General features: G+C 40.6%; 1 pseudogene across 1 annotated transcript; it reads left to right on the plus strand.

Moving 5' to 3' along the window:
• The first annotated feature begins 4,185 nt into the window (after positions 1-4,185).
• Positions 4,186-7,325, plus strand: LOC309835581 (UDP-N-acetylglucosamine--peptide N-acetylglucosaminyltransferase 110 kDa subunit-like; annotated as a pseudogene). Its single transcript has one exon. The product of its transcript is annotated as a UDP-N-acetylglucosamine--peptide N-acetylglucosaminyltransferase 110 kDa subunit-like (transcript).
• Positions 7,326-23,192: the final 15,867 nt, after the last annotated feature.

Consider the following 23,192-nt stretch of genomic DNA (forward strand, 5'->3'; position numbering starts at 1 on the left):
CGCCCTTGGCCCTCTTAATGGACTAAGCAGTTCCTCATGAAATTTCTGTAGGATATCTGTACCAACTTCTCAATATTGTTCCATCCTGAGTCTATAAATTCCTGGCCTCAAGGTAATGTTAGATTTCTAGCTCCAGCCCCTATTTACATAAGGCCTATACTAAGGAACGGAACCCACAGACATCAGTCCGCTCTTCTTTCTCTGGATTTAATTTCTCTGTTACTTTCTGAAACATGCAGGTGTTCCTTTCTTTCTTTTAATCTCAGCTATGTCCTTTTAACTTTTTCAAAATTGACCCAGAATTTACGTGTGTCTCCAGTAAGAGTACATTAAATTGAGCTTAGTCTGCTATTCTACTGGCATATTTGAGATCCAGATAATTTGCTACTTAACTGGATTCAATGACCTGTATATTTCAGGCATCTAAAACTCAGCATGTTCCAAATTTCCCTCCTTATAGTTAGTAATTTTCTTGGGAATCTGGATGACATAAAATGGAATAAAGTTAGTGAGTGGCCCAGGAATGCCTGAAAGTTTGTTTGTCAGAGTGGCCAGGGAAAGTTAAGCAAGGAAGAAGAGCAAATGAAAAACAGAATCCCATTATTATGGCTGAGTTTACTCCCAGGATTCCATGCAGAGCTCTCTGTAGAGCTGGGTTGGGTTATAACTTATGCCAGAGCTCTACATGGGGCTGACACCATCTCATGCCAAGCTCTCAGTTCTGGGCTAACGTCATCTCTTGTCCACTCTGTGGAGTGGAAACTTTGGAGGAATGGCCAATGTGTTCCGCGGTGTAGGAAGAGGGAAATTGTGAATGTGACTTTCTAAATTGTGGAGGAACTAACCACTGTAAATGTGCCTTGAACTATGTTGTTTAATTTGACCAGTCAGATCAATGACTTTCCCCTTGAATGAAATGCTGCTACGTATATGAGCAGAAAAACAAAACTGGTATAAGGAATAGATAGCTAGTGGGAAGCTTCCGCATAGCACAGGGGGATGCGCTCGGTGCTTTGTGACCACCTAGAGGGGTGGGATAGGGAGGGTGGGAGGGAGGGAGATGCAAGAGGAAGGAGATATGGGGACATATGTATAACTGATTTACTTTGTTATAAAGCAGAAACTAACACACCATTGTAAAGCAATTATACTCCGATAAAGATGTTACAAAAAAAACTGGTATAAGGAGATGGAGAGACTGGGAGTCTTATTTTCCCACCAATTAACTTTGCCTCTGACCATGACCTTCCCTTTGAGTCTCCTAGACCTTGGGGATGATCGCAGCCCCTTGGGTTGGGTGACGGCAACCCCATCTTCACTAGAACCTCTATAGTTAACTTTGATTTTTCCCACTCCGTCTATCCATCCCATGTATGCAGTCAGACATTTGATCATGGACTTTTCCTGACAAAACATGCTTGAATATAACCATTTCTTTTCACTCCCACTGCTACTGCTATTGTCACTGCCTTAACTAGGGCTTTATCTTTAAGTTCTTTATATAAATAGATAAATATCTATATATAAATATAATATACAAATAAATAAAATATAATATTAATTCTGATGATTTTAAAGTCTTTTCTTGATAAAGACTTTTCCTGATAAAGACACAATATCTTATATAAATATTTTTGTATTATCTGTTCTTTTCTTAGAATTTTAGCCATATGATTCTATCTCTTGGTTTGTCTAGAACTTTTTGATTGAATGCTGGCTATTTTATTTGGCTTTTTTTGTTTTTCTCAGTGCAAACGTTGTTTTGCTTCAAAATATTTTATTCTACCTGGAAGTAGCAAATCTTCAAATTACAATTTTTTAAATGCTTTCAAATATCAATACTATAGGTGTCACAAAACCTAGAAAAATGACATTTAAAAATGAACTACTGCCAGATGTGTCTCTATAAAACTTTTCCCCCACTCTTTTAGCTATATATTCTTTAACTGCCTCCTCATACGACAGTTTATGTATTTTCGAAATAAAATTTTAAGAAATAAACTTTGTAGTTTTTAGACATAGATTTCTTGTAGCATGGTTGATTAGAATTTGCTTCTAGTTATTAATAGTTTAGAAAAGTTTATTTCAGCTTCACAATTTATTACTGATAATGTCACATTAACTTTCGTTGTTAACTTTGAGAAAACCTCTATGGATTACTTCCTCATAAGTATTTACTATTATAAATGCATTACTGATTTCAGTACTGCTATAGGTTTGTGCATTACAGGGATTCTGATAAAATACTCATTCATACCATTCCATTACACACATTGTTGATGGAGTATATTCATTCATTCATTCATTCATTCATTCATTTATTTATTTATTTATTTATTTTTGGCTGTGTTGGGTCTTCGTTGCTGTGCGCAGGCTTTCTCTACTTGCAGGGACTGGGGGCTACTCTTTGTTGCGGTGCACAGGCTTCTCATTGCGGTGGCTTCTCTTGTTGCAGAGCACGGGCGCTAGGCACGGAGGCTTCAGTAGTTGTGGCTCACAGGCTCAATAGTCGTGGCTCACGGGCTCTAGAGCACAGGTTCCGTAGTTGTGGCACACCGGCTTAGTTGCTCCGTGACATGTGGGATCTTCCCGGACCAGGACTCGAACCCTTGTCCCCTGCATTGGCAGGTGGCTTCTTAACCACTGCGCCATCAGGGAAGCCCCTGGAGTATATTCTTGACAGAAGAAAATTTCCGTTTTGACTAAGCATTGATGAGAACTGAATCTTTGACTTATCTTTCACATGCCTGATGATTGAAATAATTTTCCACAGATTAGCTTCTGGTTTTGTACTTTTCAGTTCTTTTTTTCTTCTTCAAACGCACATGCTTTGAGAGCTGTGAAGTGCAAGACATGGCTATATTGTAAGGTGGTTTTTGTCCTTATGCTTCTATGTCTTGTGCTAGGTTAAGTCAGTAGAGTAGTCAGTATGAGTACTGGAAGTTATTCCTGTAATGGGATAGTATATAGTCAATTACATATGGCGGTGTCTGAAAATCACATAATAGCCTCACTTAAAACATCTCCTTAGGGCTTCCCTGGTGGCGCAGTGGTTGAGAGTCCACCTGCCGACGCAGGGGACACAGGTTCGTGTCCCGGTCCGGGAAGATCCCACATGCCGCGGAGCGGCTAGGCCTGTGAGCCATGGCCGCTGAGCCTGTGCGTCCAGAGCCTGTGCTCCACAATGGGAGAGGCCACAACAGTGAGAGGCCCGCGTACCACAGAAAAAAGAAAATCTCCTTAGCCAGATTTCAAAAAAGCCTGTGGCCATTCCAATATGATCCAACATAGCGGAATACGATAGAAGGAAAATTGGCAAAGAAAGAGACGCTGGTCTTACCTGATGGAAGTTAAAATGTCTCACTTTTGACAATTTTGCAAAAACTTATAATTCCATGAACTAATTTCTAGGGTTCTTCACAGGACCTAAAAAGGAACCCATAGAGTTGTGGAACAACAATAGAAGCTGCTGTGATGAGAAGCCCAGGCACCGCAACAAAGAGTAGCCCCCGCTCGCCACAACTAGAGAAAGTCTGCACGCAGCATTGAAGACCCAACGCAGCCAAAATAAAAATAAATAAATAAAGATAAATTTAATTTTAAAAAAGTAATACTCAGGTTTGAGGCATGAGAAGTATGATGAGGAGAAATTAGCTAATCCTTTCAGAACTTTTAAAATATCAAACTCAGTCTCTAAGATTTTAGCATTATATACAACATTGGTTACTTATTAGTGGTTTGGGAAGGCCAATTTAAAATTTTCTGATCTTACTGTATTGAAATTCACGGCCCTAATGTTTTCCACATTGACTATATGAATGATGAAGTAAAGTCAATCATGTATTTCCTTTCCAACTGGACAGAAAACAAAATTTTAAAAAGTGTTTGGACTACTGACTTTTGATTTCTTCTAAGACAAGTGTATAGGTAATTTTTATTCCCTGATTAGGAGAAAAATGGTGGAAGAGGGCAGGGTTAAGAATTAAGATTTCAAGAGCGTGAGAGGTAGATGGCCAACCAGAGTTCCTAAGTTTCAGTGCGTGTAACTGTTGCCGCCGCTTAAGCCTGCCAAAGCAGTGGTATGGCTGCTGCCCTCGTATTTGCTACCTCTAGAAACATTCTTGCCAGTAGTGGCAGCAGCGGGACTCAATTACCCCCTTTTCTCACTCTCTCCAGAAGCTCCAGATGGCGTCTTCTGTGGGCAACGTGGCCGACAGCACAGAACCAACAAAACGTATGCTTTCCTTCCAAGGGTTAGCTGAGTTGGTACATCGAGAGTATCAGGCAGGAGATTTTGAGGCAGCTGAGAGACACTGCATGCAGCTGTGGAGACAAGAGCCAGACAATACTGGAGTACTTTTATTACTTTCATCTCTACACTTCAGTGTCGAAGGCTGGACAGATCTGCCCACTTTAGTACTCTGGCAATTAAACAGAACCCTCTTCTGGCAGAAGCCTATTCGAATTTGGGGAATGTGTACAAGGAAAGAGGGCAGTTGCAGGAAGCAATTGAGCATTACCGGCAGGCATTGCATCTCAAACCAGATTTCATCGATGGTTATATTAACCTGGCAGCCGCTTTGGTAGCAGCAGGCGACATGGAAGGGGCAGTACAAGCTTACGTCTCTGCTCTTCAGTGCAATCCTGATTTGTACTGTGTTCGCAGTGACCTGGGGAACCTGCTCAAAGCCCTGGGTCGCTTGGAAGGAGCCAAGGCATGTTATTTGAAAGCAATGGAGACGCAACCGAACTTTGCAGTAGCTTGGAGTAATCTTGGCTGTGTTTTCAATGCACAAGGGGAGATTTGGCTTGCCATTCATCACTTTGAAAAGGCTGTCACGCTTGACCCCAATTTTCTGGATGCTTATATCAATTTAGGAAATGTCTTGAAAGAGGCACGGATTTTTGACAGAGCTGTGGCAGCTTACCTTTGTGCCCTAAGCTTGAGCCCAAATCATGCAGTGGTACATGCCAACCTGGCTTGTGTATACTATGAGCAAGGCCTGATGGATCTGGCAGTAGACACCTACAGGCGAGCTATTGAATTGCAACCACATTTCCCTGATGCTTACTGCAACCTAGCCAACGCTCTGGAAGAGAAGGGCAGTGTTGCCGAAGCAGAAGAGTGTTATAATACAGCTCTGCGGCTGTGTCCCACCCATGCAGACTCTCTGAATAACCTAGCCAATATCAAAGGAGACCAGGGAAACTTTGAAGAGGCAGTTCGCTTGTATTGTAAAGCATTAGAAGTCTTCCCAGAGTTTGCTGTTGCCCATTCAAATTTAGCAAGTGTATTGCAGCAGCAGGGAAAACTGCAGGAAGCTCTGATGCATTATAAGGAGGCTGTTCGAATCAGTCCTACCTTTGCTGATGCCTACTGTAACATGGGAGACACTCTAAAGGAGATGCAGGATGTTCAGGGAGCCTTGCAGTGTTATACTCGTGCCATTCAGATTAACCCTGCACTTGCGGATGCCCACAGCAATCTGGCTTCCATCCACAAGTATTCAGGGAATATTCCAGAAGCAATTGCTTCTTATCGCACTGCTCTGAAGCTTGAACCTGATTTTCCTGACGCTTATTGTGATTTGGCTCATTGCCTGCAGATTGTCTGTGATTGGACAGACTATGATGAGCGAATGAAGAAGTTGGTCAGCATTGTGGCTGACCAGCTGGAGAAGAATAGGTTGCCTTCTGTGCAGCCTCATCATAGTATGCTCTATCCTCTTTCTCATGGCTTCAGGAAGGCTATTGCTGAGAGCCATGGGAACCTCTGCTTGGATGAGATCAGTGTCCTTCATAAACCACCGTACGAACATCCAAAAGACTTGAAGCTCAGTGATGGTCGACTGCGTGTAGGATACGTGAGTTCTGACTTTGGGAATCATCCTACTTCTCATCTTATGCAGTCTATTCCAGGCATGCACAATCCTGATAAATTTGAGGTATTCTGTTATGCCCTGAGCCCAGATGATGGCACAAACTTCCGAGCGAAGGTGATGGCAGAAGCCCATCATTTCATTGATCTTTCTCAGATTCCATGCAATGGGAAAGCAGCTGATCGCATCCATCAAGATGGTATACACATCCTTGTAAATATGAATGGTTATACCAGGGGTGCTCGAAATGAACTCTTTGCTCTCAGGCCAGCTCCTATTCAGGCAATGTGGCTGGGCTACCCTGGGACCAGTGGCGTGCTTTTCATGGATTATATCATCACTGATCAGGAAACTTCACCTGCTGAAGTTGCTGAGCAGTATTCTGAGAAACTGGCTTATATGCCCCATACTTTCTTTATTGGTGATCATGCTAATATGTTCCCTCACCTGAAGAAGAAGGCAGTCATCGATTTTAAGTCCAATGGGCACATTTATGACAATCGGGTTGTGCTGAATGGCATCGACCTCAAAGCATTTCTTGATAGTCTCCCAGATGTGCAGATTGTCAAGATGAAATGTCCTGATGGAGGAGACAACGCAGACAGCAGTAATACGGCTCTTAATATGCCTGTCATTCCTATGAATACTATTGCAGAGGCAGTTATTGAAATGATTAACAGAGGACAAATTCAGATAACAATTAATGGATTCAGTCTTAGCAATGGACTGGCAACTACCCAGATCAACATTAAGGCTGCCACTGGAGAGGAGGTTCCCCGTACCATTATTGTAACCACACGTTCTCAGTACGGGTTACCGGAAGATGCCATTGTGTACTGTAACTTCAATCAGTTATATAAAATTGACCCATCTACTTTGCAGATGTGGGCAAATATTCTGAAGCGTGTTCCCAATAGCGTACTGTGGCTGTTGCGTTTTCCAGCAGTAGGAGAACCTAATATTCAACAGTATGCACAAAATATGGGCCTTCCCCAGAAGCGTATCATTTTTTCACCTGTTGCTCCTAAAGAGGAACATGTTCGGAGAGGCCAGCTGGCTGATGTCTGCTTGGACACTCCACTCTGTAATGGACACACCACAGGGATGGATGTCCTTTGGTCAGGGACACCCGTGGTGACTATGCCAGGAGAGACTCTTGCTTCCCGAGTTGCAGCTTCCCAGCTCACTTGTTTAGGCTGTCTTGAGCTTATTGCTCAAAATAGACAAGAATATGAAGACATAGCTGTGAAACTGGGAACTGATCTAGAATACCTGAAGAAAATTCGTGGCAAAGTCTGGAAGCAGAGAACATCTAGCCCTCTGTTCAACACCAAACAATACACAATGGACCTAGAGCGGCTCTATCTACAGATGTGGGAGCATTACGCAGCTGGCAACAAACCTGATCACATGATTAAGCCTGTTGAAGTCACTGAGTCGGCCTAAATAATGACTGTGTGCACAAGAGAATTACCCTGTACCTGAGCCTCAACCTTCCGGGGGAAAGGGAACTACTTTTTCCTTATCTGTACAATACCATGCTGCAGATGGGTGACAGACAATGATAAGAAATAGCACAGCCAGACTTGCTTCCTGCATGATCATGATCACGATAGGGAGAGACACAAGAGATGGGAAACTGCTGTTCCACAAGGAGTCTCCATAGAATTTTGCAGCAGCCAGGTGTCTGGAAGGTCTGGAAGGTAAGTCTGGAAGGTCTGATCTCCCTTGGTCTTCCATGGGATGGATGGTTAGTGTGGAAGGGAGATAGAGATTGCCCAGCCGTTTTGTGATTATCATGGATTGATTGAGTCCTCTGAATTAATATTTTTCTTTATATTTTGGGTATTGGAGCTTTTAAAAATGTTTGGTTTCAGGTATTTTTATTCATGTGAAGTGTGTATGATTCTCTTGAGATAAGCTTTTAAGCTAAAATATTCCTTGTTTTAGTTTCTGAACTCGACAGATAAATGGGGACTTTGCTGGTATAGTCTTTTTATAGGTTTTGTAAACCACTTGAGCCTATATCAGTCATTTTAGTGTCTGACATAATGTTCGGAACTATCAGTGCTTTGTTGGTTTATAGATGATGGCTTAAATTCTTTTCCTGGTCCGTTTCCTTCTTCCCTTCCGCCCACTTTAAAAATTCTCCTGTAACTTGGCTAACAAAAAACCAAGTCTGATTCAAAACCTCCCAGAGTGTTTCTCTTAACCGCATCATCTGGTGCCAAATGAAGATTCTTAGGAGTGATTATTAATTCTGAAGGGCACAGTTGTGGTACTGTCACTGATGATAATAATAATGGATTTTTGGCCTAGAGTTTTGACCTATTTCACCAGTGTTTTACCATTGACTGCCCCTCTATGCTGCTTCCAAAAGTCATAGTGTGTGTTGAGATTTTTACTTTCATTTCTAATGTTTGTTTGTTTGTTTTAGTGAGTCCTGTTCTACCTTTTTCTTTCAGCAGAAATGAAATCCCAGGTAAGTATAAGTATTCAAATATTTGATCAGTAAGTCACAGTTATCTCCAGTACATTAAATAACTTTCATCAAAAAACATGTTATAGGTAAAAAGCTCTGAAGGACCAGCTATGTATATGATAATTATGTTTCAGACCTTCTAGGGTATTATATATAATAACTTGTCTTCTGGACGTGGTCTTGAAGTCTTTATGGATTCAGTCTCAGTAGTAGCGAACTGCACTGCTACTTGGTTTGGAGTACAAATTAGACTTTAGCCCTCCTGGAGGTTGAGTTTTTGGTATTGAAAACCATAGGAATGAAATTATTGTATTTCAACAAAGGATCGAGGGCTTGAGGCTTAAACAAGGCAACATACGTGTGGGAAGCAGTCAGCCTTGAGGGCAGGTAAGGACATGCCAGGCATGCCGCCGCTGCTCGAAGGGACTGTCCCTACTTGTTCCCCTCCTTGTTCCATTCCATGGGAGATAAATCACCAGGGCCCAGAGATCAGAAAGAATGTAAAATGAGACAAGCAAAGCTGTCTCCACCCTGCACATGCAGGTTATTTTTGATGCTTCTGGGTTTATGGGTTTCCTCCCAGGGAAGTTAACCTTGAGCCGAGACAGTCTGTAGATAATGTAAACCACCATCTGGCAACCTTCCGATTTCTAGTCTATATAATCTGCAACTGTAGCATAATAAAATTTGCCTTGCAACCATCAGTTGTCTTGGTCCTTCTGACCCCATCCGTCGGTGCTACTTCAGTTCCTTACCCCTTCCCTTCTGACCCTGGGCGGTGAGATCCTCTTTCTCCGGCTGGTCCGCGGCAAGTGGCACTCGAACAGGGACCTGAAGCGTGAAGGCAATTAAAAGAAAAAGAAAGTGCAGGTAAGAGAACCCTTATGCAAAATATGTGTGGCCACCAGTAAAAGTGAAACGAATAGAGGCATAAGGCAATAGTCAGAAGTAAAATAAGATGGGGCAAAAGAGCTCAAAGATGTATGAATTATTTGCTCAGGTTTTACTTTTGATGCTTAGAGCTCGGGGTAATAAAGTTTCTGAACTTTATTGTTGACTGAATTTTTACAGCATATCCATGGTGTATCTCCCTGGTTTCCTGATGGCGGCTCTGTTGACATAGAAATCTGGCAGAAAGTTGGAGAAGATTTAAAAAATTATTACGAGTCTCGAGGGCCTACTCATACTCCTGTTGTTACATACAGTTTGTGGAATCTGATAAAAATATGTTTAGATTCTTCTCATGATAGTGTTGATTTGAATGTAAAGTCAGAAAAACATAAGCCTCTGACAGAAGGAGAGACTGTATTATCAACTACTGTGTCGCCACTTCCTAAACCGAAAGAGCTAATTAATTTAAATATTTTAGATGAAGAGGAACATTTTGACTTAACAGATGAGGCTTGTAAACATAAAAGAGAGAAATATCCTGAGGATGATTTTCTAATGGCTGTGATAGATAAGTCAGTGAAAAAGCTGCAGGTTAATAAGGACTGTCTTCCTCAAAAATCTACATCTGTAAAAATGCTCAGTCCCTTGCAGCGCGCTGTACAAGGAGCAATAAAACGAGGAGAAGATCCTATTTTCTGTTGTCCCGTCATAGAAAGACCTGATCCTAATAATCCTCAACAAGCTACTAGGGAGCATCAGTCTCTCCCTTTGAAAGTTTTGAAAGATTGAAAATCTGCCTGTGCTCAATATGGGCCCACTGCTCCTTTTACTACTGCTATGGTTGACAGGAGAAGCTCTTCCCCCCGCTGATTGGAAGTCTATTGCACGAGCTTGTTTAAATGGTGGAGATTATCTAATATGGAAGTTTGATTTTTATGAACGGGCTGCTGAACAAGCAGAAAAGAATGCTGCCCATAATATTCCAGTTGATTATCATATGCTGATTGGGGAAGGACAATATCTTTCTTTACAAGATCAATTAACTTATCCCTTTGTTGCTTATCCTCAAATAAATCATTTGGCATTACAAGCCTGGAGGAAATGTCCTTCTACACACAAAACTGAAGATCTTTCAAAACTTAGACAGGGACCTGATGAACCATATGCTGATTTTGTAGATAGGGTGTCACAGGCGGTGGGGAGACTCATTGTGGACGGACTCACTGGTACAATTGTAGTTAAGCAACTTGCTTTTGAAAATGCTAATAATGAGTGTCAGGCTGCGATTCAACCTTGGAGAAAACGGGGAACATTGGAGGATTATATTCACCTTTGTGCAGACATTGGGCCTACTTATATACAGGGTGCTGCTGTGGCTGCAGCATTAACTAAAGTGGGGTTTAAAAACAATCAAAAGAAAACAAAGACTTGTTTTAAATGCGGAAAGGCAGGTCCTTTTGCTAGAGAATGTAGATCTTTTAATTCTAACCCTAGTCCTTCCTTCCCTACTCAAAAACCTCCAGATGGTCAGAAAATCCCTGGTTTATGCCCTAAATGCAATAGGGGAAAACATTGGTCACAAGATTGTTGCTCAGTGGCCCACAAGGATGGGCCACCACTGTCGGGAAACTCTTCCCAGGGCCTTCCCCGGCCCCAACAAATAATAAGCGCAATGTCTGTGTATCCTCCTCAAATTATCAATCAGACATTAACCAAAAACAAAAACATACAATATCCTCGCTCTCCAGAGCAACACCAGGAAGCGCAGGACTGGAGCTCAGTACCTCCGCCCGATATGTATTAACTCCTGAAATGGGTCCTCAGGCCCTCTCTACGGGCATCTGTGGACCTTTACCCAAGGGTTTGATGGGACTATTATTGGGAAGAAGTAGTGTCACCATGAAAGGTTTAACTGTTATGCCAGGAGTCATAGATTCTGACTACGAAGGAGAAATAAAAGTCATGGCACAAACTATTAAAAATATAATAACTATTTCTCCTGGTGATAAAATGGCACAATTGCTACTTTTGCCCTTTGTACCTCATGGACAAATTTTACAACATCAAAAGAGAGAAACAAAGGCTTTTGGATCGTCTAATGCTGCCTACTGGATTCAGAAGATAGGGAAAGAACGTCCAGAAATGAAATGAACCATTAATGGAAAGGTTTTTTCAGGTTTGTTAGACACTGGAGCTGATGTCTCTGTTATGACGCAGGTACACTGGCCTAAACGTTGGCCCATTAGTCCTACTATTACAGAACTTCACGGAATAGGACAAAGTTCTTCTCCTATGCAAAGTAGTCAGTTATTTTTATGGCAAGATAGTGAGGGCCATTCAGGATATTTCCAGCCTTATGTTTTGCCTGGGCTGCCTTTAAACCTCTGGGGCCGAGATATATTAGAAGAAATGGGAGTATTACTTTATAGTCCAAACTCTCAAGTCTCTAATATGATGTTGGATCAAGGATTTCTTCCCACAAAAGGGCTGGGAACAAATCAACAAGGAACTGTCTGTCCTATTGATGTGAAAATAAAAAATGATAGACAAGGTTTGGGTTTTTCTTAGGGGCCTTGGATTCTCCACTCACTGCTGATCCAATTACTTGGCTGACTGATGACCCTGTATGGGTGGACCGATGGCCCCTCACAAAGGAGAAATGAGAAGCTGCAGAACAATTAGTACTGGAACAATTAGGGCATTTAGAAATTTCCAGTAGTCCTTGGAATACTCCTATTTTTATTATCAAGAAAAAATCTGGAAAATATAGGTTATTACAGGATCTAAGAGCTGTTAATAAAACTATGCTAATAATGGGAGCTCTTCAACCAGGCCTACCCTCTCCAACAGCCATACCACACAATTATCATCTTTTAGTTATAGATTTAAAAGATTGTTTTTTCACTATTCCTTTGTTTCCTGAAGATAGAAAACATTTTGCTTTTAGCTTGCCTGCCTTAATTTTTAAGGAAGCCATGAGGAGATTTCAATGGAAAGTATTGCCTCAGGGCATGGCAAATAGTCCTACATTATGCCAAAAATATGTGGCTCAGGCCTTGACTCCTGTGAGAAAAAGGTTTCCATCGTTATATCGCATACATTATATGGATGATATACTTTTAGCCACTGATAATATTTCTTTATTAGAGACTGCTTTTCAATTTTTACAACAGTCCTTACAATCATTTGGCTTGGTCATTGCCTCAAGAAAACTTCAAAGACAATCTCCATTTTTATATTTGGGAAAATATATTGATAACACTACTATTAGGCCTCAAAAACTGCAAATTCGAGTTGATAATTTAAAAACATTAAATGCTTTTCAAAAATTACTTGGAGATATTAATTGGCTAAGGCCTGCCTTAAAACTTACTACTGCTCAATTACAGCCTTTGTTTGATATTCTTAAAGGTGTCTCAGATCCTTCTTCTTCACGCTCTATGACTCCAGAAGGATTTCAAGCTTTACAAATAGTCAATAGATCTATCAGTTCTACACAATTAACTAGAATTCATACTCACCTTCCAATTTTCTTAATAATTTGTCCAACTCCTCATGTGCCTACTGCCGTCTTATGGCAAACTGTTGGAATTATTGAATAGATTCATATGAAATCTACACCCTCTAAAGTTATTAACCCTTATTATGAACTTATTAGTAATTTAATAATGCAAGGTAGAACTAGATGCTTACAACCTATAAGTATAGAACCTTCTCAAATTATTATCCCTGATTCAGTTAGTCAACAAAATTGGCTTTTTCAACATAGTAATGAATGGGGTCTTGCTCTTGCAGGATTTTCAGGTACCTTGGAATGCCATTACCCTGCTGATAAATTGATCCAATTCAGCAAACTTAACTCATATCTTTCCTTCTATAATTAGGCAACAGCCTGTCCCTCATGTACCTTTGGTTTTTACGGACGGTTCTTCTTCAGGAGTGGCTACTGTAATCATTGACGACGGAACAAACCTCATTAAAGAAACTTCCTTGACTTCAGCTCAACGTGTTGAACTGTATGCTGTCATTATGTCTTTTAAACATTTGCCTTCTATATCTTTTAATTTGTTTTCTGATAGTAAATATCTTATTAGCTTGTGATTTCTTCTGGAGACTGCGAGCATAGGACATACTAATGACCCTGAATTATCATCCTCTTTTCGTTTGCTTCAACAGCTTATTCGTTCCCATGATGATCCTGTTGCAGGTCTGTATATCCGTGCTCATTCTAACTTGCCTGGTCCATTGACTAAACTTAATGCGACTGCAGATGTTTTAACTCGATCTAAACGTGATCTTTATCCTGTACATTTTCCTCCCAAGAATAGAGTTGAAGTTACTCCTCCTCCTCAATCTCTTTTCCCTAAAGCAGGACATGTCCCAATTTACCGTACTCCTCCTTTCCGTTCGTCATGCTGTCAAGAATGGCTAATATTCTGCATTCATTATCTCCATACTCTTGATACTCATGGTCCATGTCCTGGACACCCTCATATTATGGTAAGTTATGATCAAACTGCTTCACAAGCAGCACAGCAGTTGCACGCTTTACACCGTCAGTCAGCGGCTACATTACACACACAATTTTCCCTTACTGGTGAAGCCGCCCCACAAATTGTGAAGCAATGCCCACAATGCTTACCTCACCTTCCTGTTCCACATTATGTTGTTAATCCTCGTGGATTATTACCTAGACATTTATGGCAAATGGATGTTACTCATATCCCGTCTTTTGGGAAATTACAGTTTGTTCATGTCACTATCGATACTTATTCTGGTTTCCTCTGTGCTACAGCACAGACCGGAGAAGCTACTAAACATGTTATCACTCATTTATTACACTGTTTTGCTTTCATGAACCTTCCCAAAATTATTAAAACAGATAATGGGCCCGCTGCTTTTGCAACATTTTGTAATTCATTACAAAATTACCCATATTACAGGCATTCCATATAACCCTCAAGGACAAGGTATTATAGAACGTGCAAATAGATCTTTAAAGCTAACTATTGAAAAAATAAAAAGGGGGGAATTGTATAGAACAACGCCACATAACCTTATAAATGATGCTCTGTTTATTTTAAATGTTCTCACTGTTGACAAATTTGGCTGCTCTGCAGGGGGAAGGTTGGTGGCTGAGCCAAGATTGGTCTCTCAGTCTCCGGAGGTCCTCTGGAAAGATCCGTTAACCAGCACTTGGCGTGGTCCTGATCCTGTGTTGATTTGGGGACGTGGTCACATGTGTATCTTTCCCAGATCAGCGCCTGGACCTTGCTGGCTTCCTGAACGCTTAGTCAAGCAAATAGATGGCTCGCCACAGCTCACCTAGTTCAGAAGATGAAGAAGCTCTGCATCTCTCCCGAAAATTTGACAGTGTTGATTCAGAAAAAGAAGAAGAGGAGACCACTTGCCAGGACGACTCAAAGGAGTGATGTTCCAACTTGGGGACAAATTAAACAACTGGTTTCATGAGCTCAAGAGTCAGTGAAACAACAGAATAATCCTGTTACACCTGTAACTTTATTTTTGGCTATGTTGGCAACCATTTCATGTGTTCCCTCTGTTAATGCAGCAACTTACTGGGCCTATGTACCTGATCCTCCACTATTACAACCCATATCTTGGTCTGAAGCAGAGTTTCCTGTATTTTACAATGATAAATGTTTATGGACCTCTTATTGGGAATATAAAACAAATCAATATGTCTGTAAATTATACTAACTGGCTTAGTACCCATCCTGTCTGTCTTAGCCCATTGAATCTGGAAACTGGACGTGTAAAGGCTATTAGTTATGAGCATACAGATGTTTATGAGGGAACGGATCAATCAATTAGTTTGTCAGGCTCTCCAGGCATCCTTCGTTTTACAGGAACCAACATTACTCTTACATGCCCAGCTACCAGCTGACGAGAGTATCTTAAGGATACCATCATTTGGTATAAAATGGGCAACCTATTAATATTAGAGGTCAAATCTCATATACCTCACCACTTAGGGATTCCGCTATTACTATAGCCAAGGTTACAGGTGAAGATTCAGGAAATTATTTCTGTATGAAGCGTTTACTTGGAGGACAAGGGATACTTATAGCTGGACATAAGGTTACTATGCTTAACAGAAAATCAAAAAATCAATTTCCTCCCCTTATGACCGTTAACTTTCCTGGATCCAATTTTGAACGTTGCAATGCATCTTGGAATAATAACCAAATATGGTGTACTATAGATTATACGAAGGTGTCAATTCTTATCTCTTCTTTTCCCATCATAGATAGGTTTATTACATTTCAAAAGAACTGGGATATATGGAAACTAGCTCTAACTTATTCCAATACACCTGTTATAACTTGTGTTGCTCCTCCATATACACGTTTGTGTGGTTCTATTAACATTGGTAATTCTTCCAAAGGAGGATATAATATTAGCTGTGTTAATTGTATTTTTAGCAGTTGTATGTTCCCTTCTGCAGGAACGCAATCTGTGCTTATACTAAAGCAACCCATGTATGTTATGGTGCCTGTACATCTGAGAGAACCTTGGTATGAAGATACTGGAGTACAGGCATGGGTGGAACTCTCTAAAGCCTTGCAGAGAGGAGACACTTTCTTGAGTGGCTAATAGTAAGTTTACTTGCGTCGGCTGCTCTGTCTGCTACCGTGGCTACTGCGGGTCTTGCTCTTTCACAGAGTATTCATCATGCTCACTTTGCTAATCAGTTATCTCAACATACCAGTCTTGCTTTATCTTTACAAAGTCACATAGATTTACAGATTAATAACAAGTTAGATGAATTTAAAAACGCAATTTTGGAGATTGGAGATCAGATGGCAGCATTAAAATTGAGGATGCGTCTAGCTTGTCATGCAAAGTATACATGGATGTGTGTTACTCCTTAAAAGTACAATGACTGTATTTGGGAATGGGAAAAAGTAAAAATGCATCTGCTGAGTGTTTGGTCAGATAATAATATTAGTCTTGATCTTAAGAAATTAAATGCTGAAATTCAGGATATACAAAATGCACATATTGATGATATTTCGCCAGAAGATGTAATTCAAACTTTACTGAACCATTGAAAGTGGTTAAATCCTCAGTCTTGGATTACCAGAAGGTTGTCAGGATTTATTACCCTGGCCATAATTTGCCTATTATTGATATTAATCTTCTCATGTCTGTTTCGTATCCTCATGCAACAGTATACTACTCTCGGCACTAAACTTCATGGAATTATTTTGCAGCAAAAGTTAAAAAATAAAAAAGGGGGACCTGTGGGAAGCAGTCAGCCTTGAGAGCAGGCAAGGACATGCCAGGCATGCCGCCACTGCTCAAAGGGACTGTCCCTACTTGTTCCCCTCCTTGTTCCTTTCCATGGGAGATAAATCACCAGGGCCCAGAAATCAGAAAGAATGTAAAATGAGACAAGCAAAGCTGTCTCCCCTCTGCACATGCAGGTTATTTTTGATGCTTCTGGGTTTATGGGTTTTCTCCCAGGGAAGTTAACCTTGAGCCGAGACAGTCTGTAGATAATGTAAACCACCATCTGGCAGCCTTCCTTTTTCTAGTCTATATAATCTGCAACTGTAGCATCATAAAATTTGCCTTGCAGCCATCAGTTGTCTTGGTCCTTCTGACCCCATCCGTCGGTGCTACTTCAGTTCCTTACTCCTTCCCTTCTGACCCTGGGCGGTGAGATCCTCTTTGTCCGGCTGGTCCGCGGCACACATGAATATATGTTTTTGTCTTGCTGTACTGCACCTGTGCTGTCTAGTAACAGATATTTTGTCTGCTAGTAGTGTTCTAGATTATGTCTTTCCAAAGCGCTGAGGCAGTGCACCTATTCTGTAGTTGCAGCTGATGCCTGAATGTAGCCTAGCTGACAAATTATTGATTAATAAGGACTTGAATTTCTGAAAGATTTGTACTGTTAACCAAAATCTGAGCAAGGAATCTCAAATGTAATTCTTAGCCAGAATTACATGTTAATGAACTATTGAACAGTGTAAATCAAGGAACATCAGTGTAAGGATTTCTTTTAATTTATTTTTTACCTGCTTGAGATATCAGTTAAAGTTTGCCAGCTTGGTTGCAGATGAACGGACGTTTGAAGTTCACCAAACTACTTAATGTGGGATAGGATAATAGACTTCCAGCGCCCTCAAGGCTGTGACCTTGCAGCCATTTTACATAGCACATCCTCCTCCTATAGGGATGAACCTTTCCCTGGCCCGAAAAGTAGCAGCTCTGTTGAAGCTTTGCTTATTGTAACAGGCTTTTGTTTCCAGGTTACGTGTCTGTGGAAGACTTAATTCTAATAGAGATATAGATATTACTGGAAACTAATTGTTTTTTCTATTATACTCTGATTTATCAAAAAAGTAAAACATTTAAATTGTGCTACAGAAATTCAGAAGTTGTCTTGCAATCTTTAAACAATAAATGAATGAGTTGCCCTTAAAAAAAAAAAGAATTAAGCAGTTAGGCTTTGTGGGACATATACAGTTTCTGTAACTTCTCCTACCCTTTTATCTTCAACAACCTTTCTAGATGTGAGACATTATTAGCTCACAGTCCTACAGATCCAGGATGAGAGCCTGATTTGATTTGTGGCCATTATTTGCCGATTCCTGCTCTGTGTCCTTACTGATGAGGGGGACCATGTTTGAGTAATCACTTCTTTGAATCAACTATTGGTCTTCTGGGGCTTGTCCTTACTCTCCTACAGTCTCTAATCAACATGGCATCCAGAGAAATCTTGTTAAAACATAAGTGAGATCATGTCACTTAAGTCTCTTCAATGGCTCCTTCACAGGAAAAGCAAAGTTCTCAAAGTGCGTCCACAGCCCTAGAAATGTGGGCCTCTTTTTCCTGTCTGACTGTTTCCTTCTCTCCACTTTGCTCCCTGTTTTCCACACACTGACATCCTTTCTGCTCCTTGGATACTCCAAGCCCACTCTTGCCTCATTGCCTTTCCATCTGACTGTTCCCTCTGCTTGTACTATTCACTTCCCAGATATGCACCTTGCTCCCTCTCACAACCTTAAGTTCCCTCTTATATTTTATCTTCCCCAGAAAGCCCTCATCGATCACTTAGTTTCAGATCGCAGCCTCCTCCTACGAGCTAACAATCTCCATCTCCCTTCCCCGCTTGCTGTTTTTCTCCAACACTTAACTGATATACTATTCTATCCATTTATTTAATTTTTATTTACATATTTATAACTATGATTTTTTTTTTTTTCGGTACGCAGGCCTCTTACTGTTGTGGCTCTCCCATTGTGGAGCACAGGCTCCGGACGCACAGGCTCAGCGGCCATGGCTCACGGGGCTAGCCGCTCCGCGGCATGTGGGATATACCCGGACCGGGGCACGAACCCGTGTCCCCTGCATCGGCAGGGGGACTTTCAACCACTGCGCCACCAGGGAAGCCCTATACTTATGATTTTATATTTGCTTATTTACTTTTGTCTCCCCCCTCAGCTCAAGAGAGACTATATTCATCTGTGTTAATCACTGCTGTGTTTCCTGAACATGCCTATACATCATACTGAAGAATGGTGCCTGAAATTTGGTAAGGGATCAATCAGTTTTCTTGGCTGGATGAAGAAATGTGTTCATAAATTAATGAACAGATCTTCGGGGCTTCTGACTTGAGGACTAATGGGAAGAGGATGGCAAATGGTTGGGACAGGGTACTGCAAGAAGTAATATTTGGAGTACTCTGATAGCTATCCTAACAGATAAGATTGTGTTCATTTAAGTAGTTTTCATGAGAGAGTTGGGAACTAGGGACACACAGCATTAAGGTTTTTATAATGCATTCTGTAGAGTCCTTTTTAAGTCTGTACAAATATCATTGAAAATATATGCAAACATATACACCTCTGTTACTTTACTTAGTGCTTTACGAGAGCCCCTCAAGGAAGGGGTAGTAGCAACTCTCAGTATTCTTCCTTTATGATGAGCTCAATTTAATCAAAGTTACATCATAATTTATTTGTAACTGTGAAACTAGACTTAGTTATTGAATAGACCCTCCCTAGGAACGTATGACATTAATAAAACCAACAAAACTTTGTTCAGTTTCCAATGATAAACACACTACAGACTCAATTATGGGCCATCCAGTTTAATGAAGGGAAGAAGAGATTGAACAAATATAGAGCAAACAGAATATGAAGTTTTATCCTCCATTAATATTAGTAACGGATAGTGTGGGCTCCAATGCCTTCAAGATAGCTTGAGACCATCATCTCTGTGTCATGGGCAGGGGGATGTTCAGCCAGGATGTCTTTCACTGTGACTGAGAAAAATTTCCATAATATATAATGATACCTACTGAAACTGATATGGGGCATTTGGGTAATAAGGAATCCATTAGCATATTTTTCCGGAAGCCTTGACTACAAAATGAAGACAGTAGATTTGGACACTTTCAGCCATGAAGAAGTTGTTTGGATATTCATCCTTATGCCTAATGAAATAAGCTTATTTCATCTCTGTAGCTTCCCATATACCATTTTCCCACCTCTGTTTTATGTTTGGAAAGACTTTTAGAAATTGAAAGTCAAGTTAAAAAGTGAGTGACAACTTAAATGATATATGGAATATTTTGCTGACTTACAAGAGCATGCAGAATTAAATATGACCCAGTTCAAATGTTTATTTTAACGTGTATGTTGAGGTGGCGTTTTCAAGGTGCCAGAAAATGAGAATTCACCTTCCAGTGTGTGTTACCAGTTCTGTTCATTGCACAGAATCATCTTCATAAAACATACTGTTTTCTATGTACCTGGTATATATCTCAATTAGTTTGAAGAATTTCTCAGATACCTCTTAATATGTAGTGCTCCAATTCCAATCTTGCCATGTCCTGTACCAGTGACACAGCACACAGGAGTTTTATTTCTCTTTATTTCTCTGGGTTGTTCAGAACCCAATGAAAGAACAATGGAATGGGATCCAAGAGATCAGGGTTCTTGTCCCAGATTTACCATAAAATAATTGTGTCCTCTTGGGAAAATTATAGTCATTCTAGGTCCCTTTTCTTTACTTTGACAGAGCTGTACTAGATGACCCCAAATAATATAGCCCTCTTTCAGTAGTAGCTTAGATGTTATTGGTATTCTGAAACAAATGAAGACAATGACACATGGAGCTGTGCAACATCTCTGTAACTCTGTTGTCTTAGAGTTGCCTCCATTTTACAGATGATAAGATGACTGTGCATAGAAGTAGATGTTTGGAACCAGCGGTTCCAAAGTAAGTGGAGGTAAACCGCAAATGTCCTTCCTTCCTGAAGCTCACTTAGCCAAAACATAGGCTTCTGAATATTAAGCTGTAAAGCATATTATCAGTACATTTTAGAAGAAGCTATTCTTCTAGGATTTCCAATTAATAGCAGGAGGTTTTGAAATTCTTAAAAGATCATCTAATTTTGTGAGATTTACAGTTCTATTTTCCTGTCAGGCACGTTGTATTAGTGCCAGACAGTCATCTGAGCTTCTGGATGCTTCTCTGAACCTCTTGCAGTTTTCTTCTTGCTATCTGAAATTCATGCCAGATAAGCCTTTTTCTAGAGCGTATGTACAGACTTGTGTATTTTTATATAGGAAAGCGATGCAGTGAGTCAAGTCGGGGGTTAAGCCCTCATTCTCAGAGTGGTATTGAGCTCCTGGTGAAATATAATCATCATTTCCTCAGAATCGAAAAGCAGTTATCTCAGGTGTATAATCCCATTAACTATTTATACATTTACATATGATACATGTATTCATTGTACCTACGAGGTGTGTTCTCTTTGGGAAGTACAAAGCTCTTAGAGACATAGGTTGTTCATTTTTTTGCTTTCCCACAAATACTGTGACCCTTTGAGCAGTAAGGTCTATATTTTACTAACATCTAGAACCAGCAGTTAACACGGTATCTAAGATGTAGTCAATAAATATGACATAGATAAATGAACACATTTTTATGTAAGGGCCAGGACATGGACAAATAGAAATTTTTCATTTTCAGTCACAAAGCAACAACAGACATAATAATGATACAGACAACAAGTGCTATGGTCATTCAAAGAAGGCATAGAATAGATAGAAGGATCTCCTCTATGGCACAGGGAACTATACTCAATATTTTGTAATAACATCTGTATGGGGCACCTGCTCCACACCAGGCCCTATGACAGGTGCTTACATACTTTCCCTCTCCCTCATCCTATGGGGAAAGTAACTCTGCTATAGATTTAACATTTGCCTCCCCCATTAATAAATCTTTTAAACCTTATTCACATTGCATCAAAGGGATGCTTTGATGCACTGCTGAGGTCTTCTCAGCAAAGCTCATGGGAATTTGGTGTATGAGGATCCACAATAGCGATCCATTTTATCGGTGTCAATCTTTCTGGACAGTTTGGGTGGAAAGGACAATTCCTGAAGGTGCGATACCTTCACCGCATGTACTAGCATTGGGTCTTGCTTGTGTGTGTGTCACCGACTTCAGCCTTGCTGTAGCAATAATAGCTAAGATACTGTAGAGCTGAGAGGCTATTTAAGTATTTATAGATATATACATAAGATAAAAGCACCTAACTTTTTTCTACCTATTGCTTACTTTCCACAGCAGTGTACACACCACACTTTAGGAAACAGTGATGTTGTCCAATTTGTCTTCTCATTTGAAGATGAGAAATGAAGGTCTGGAGACCTTTCATTGCTCAAGGTCATTTGAGTGTTTAAGGGCAGGATGCTGGTGTTCCTAACTTCCAGGGAACCTAACTTTTCTCTGAAATTATACTGCCCCTTAATCTCTTAGCAGTACATAAAACAAATATTGGTGACCTCGTGACATGCCAGCCCTTGGGTGAAATGGAGATCTGTGACTGGTTCTCAAACTTTTAAGAAATGGGAGTCTAGAAAAAAAACCCCAAAACAGTCATGCAAAGTCTCACTGGGCTGGAAGGGGAGCCCATGGTCGTCTAGCTCAGTGCTGGGCTGAACCCTGGATCGTCCAAGGAGGATCTTGGAGGCCTCTCTGGAGGCCAAGAAGTCAAGGCATAAGGGGGAATCAGGCAGGTTTGCTTCTGTTTCTTCATGTTATTTTCATGTAAGATAGCACTGAAAACTTCAAAAGTAACACTGGAAATGTGCTGTGCTTGCCCATTTTCATCTTATAGGTAATGACATGAAGGCTCAAAGGGGGATCATGTTTTTCTAGTTAATAACAGACAACATTCCTCATCCAGCATTCCTATAGCTTAAAAAAGCAATAGAGACAAGTGGGTCCATGAACGTGGGTTTTGTGGTTACGCAGATTTGAACTTGCATCCCAGCAGGACTTGAATGGAGTTTTTCTCTCCAAATTAGGCAAATTGCTTCTCCAAGGCTCATGGGGTGGTCAGTGTTGTTATAGGGGAGTGAGGTAAAAGCATTTTCTTCACCATATCCTGCCCCAGACATGTTATCTGAAAGGAAGGAAGGAAAAATGGGAGGGATATATGGAGAAAGAGGGAGGAAACTAAGGTGGCAGAGAACATTCCTAAAAGTCCTCCATGTTACTTCTGCTGTTCTTCCACACGCTCCTTGGGACCTCGCTTGCCAACAGAAATGTTGATTAAGCACTCTGGTTCTTATGCACTTTCTGCATTGGGAACACTTATAGTTAGGTTTCAGGGCTCTGAACTCCCCAAACTGGGGAACTTGTCATTAAAAGGTCCTTTTAAAAAGCACAAGTGCCCCAAAGTTTAATGGCATTAGATTTTGGCAATGATTTCTTGAATATGACACCGAAGGCACAGGCAACAAAAGGAAAATAGAGAAATTGGACTTCATGAAAATTTTTAAAACTGTGCATCAAGACCCTATCAACAGAGGAAAAGGGCAATCACAGAATGAGAGGAGATGTTTGGAAATCATATATCTGTTAAGGGATTAATATCTAGAGTG

This window comes from Grampus griseus (assembly GCF_964374135.1).
Source record: "Grampus griseus genome assembly, chromosome: 17".
Classification (NCBI taxonomy): domain Eukaryota; kingdom Metazoa; phylum Chordata; class Mammalia; order Artiodactyla; family Delphinidae; genus Grampus; species Grampus griseus.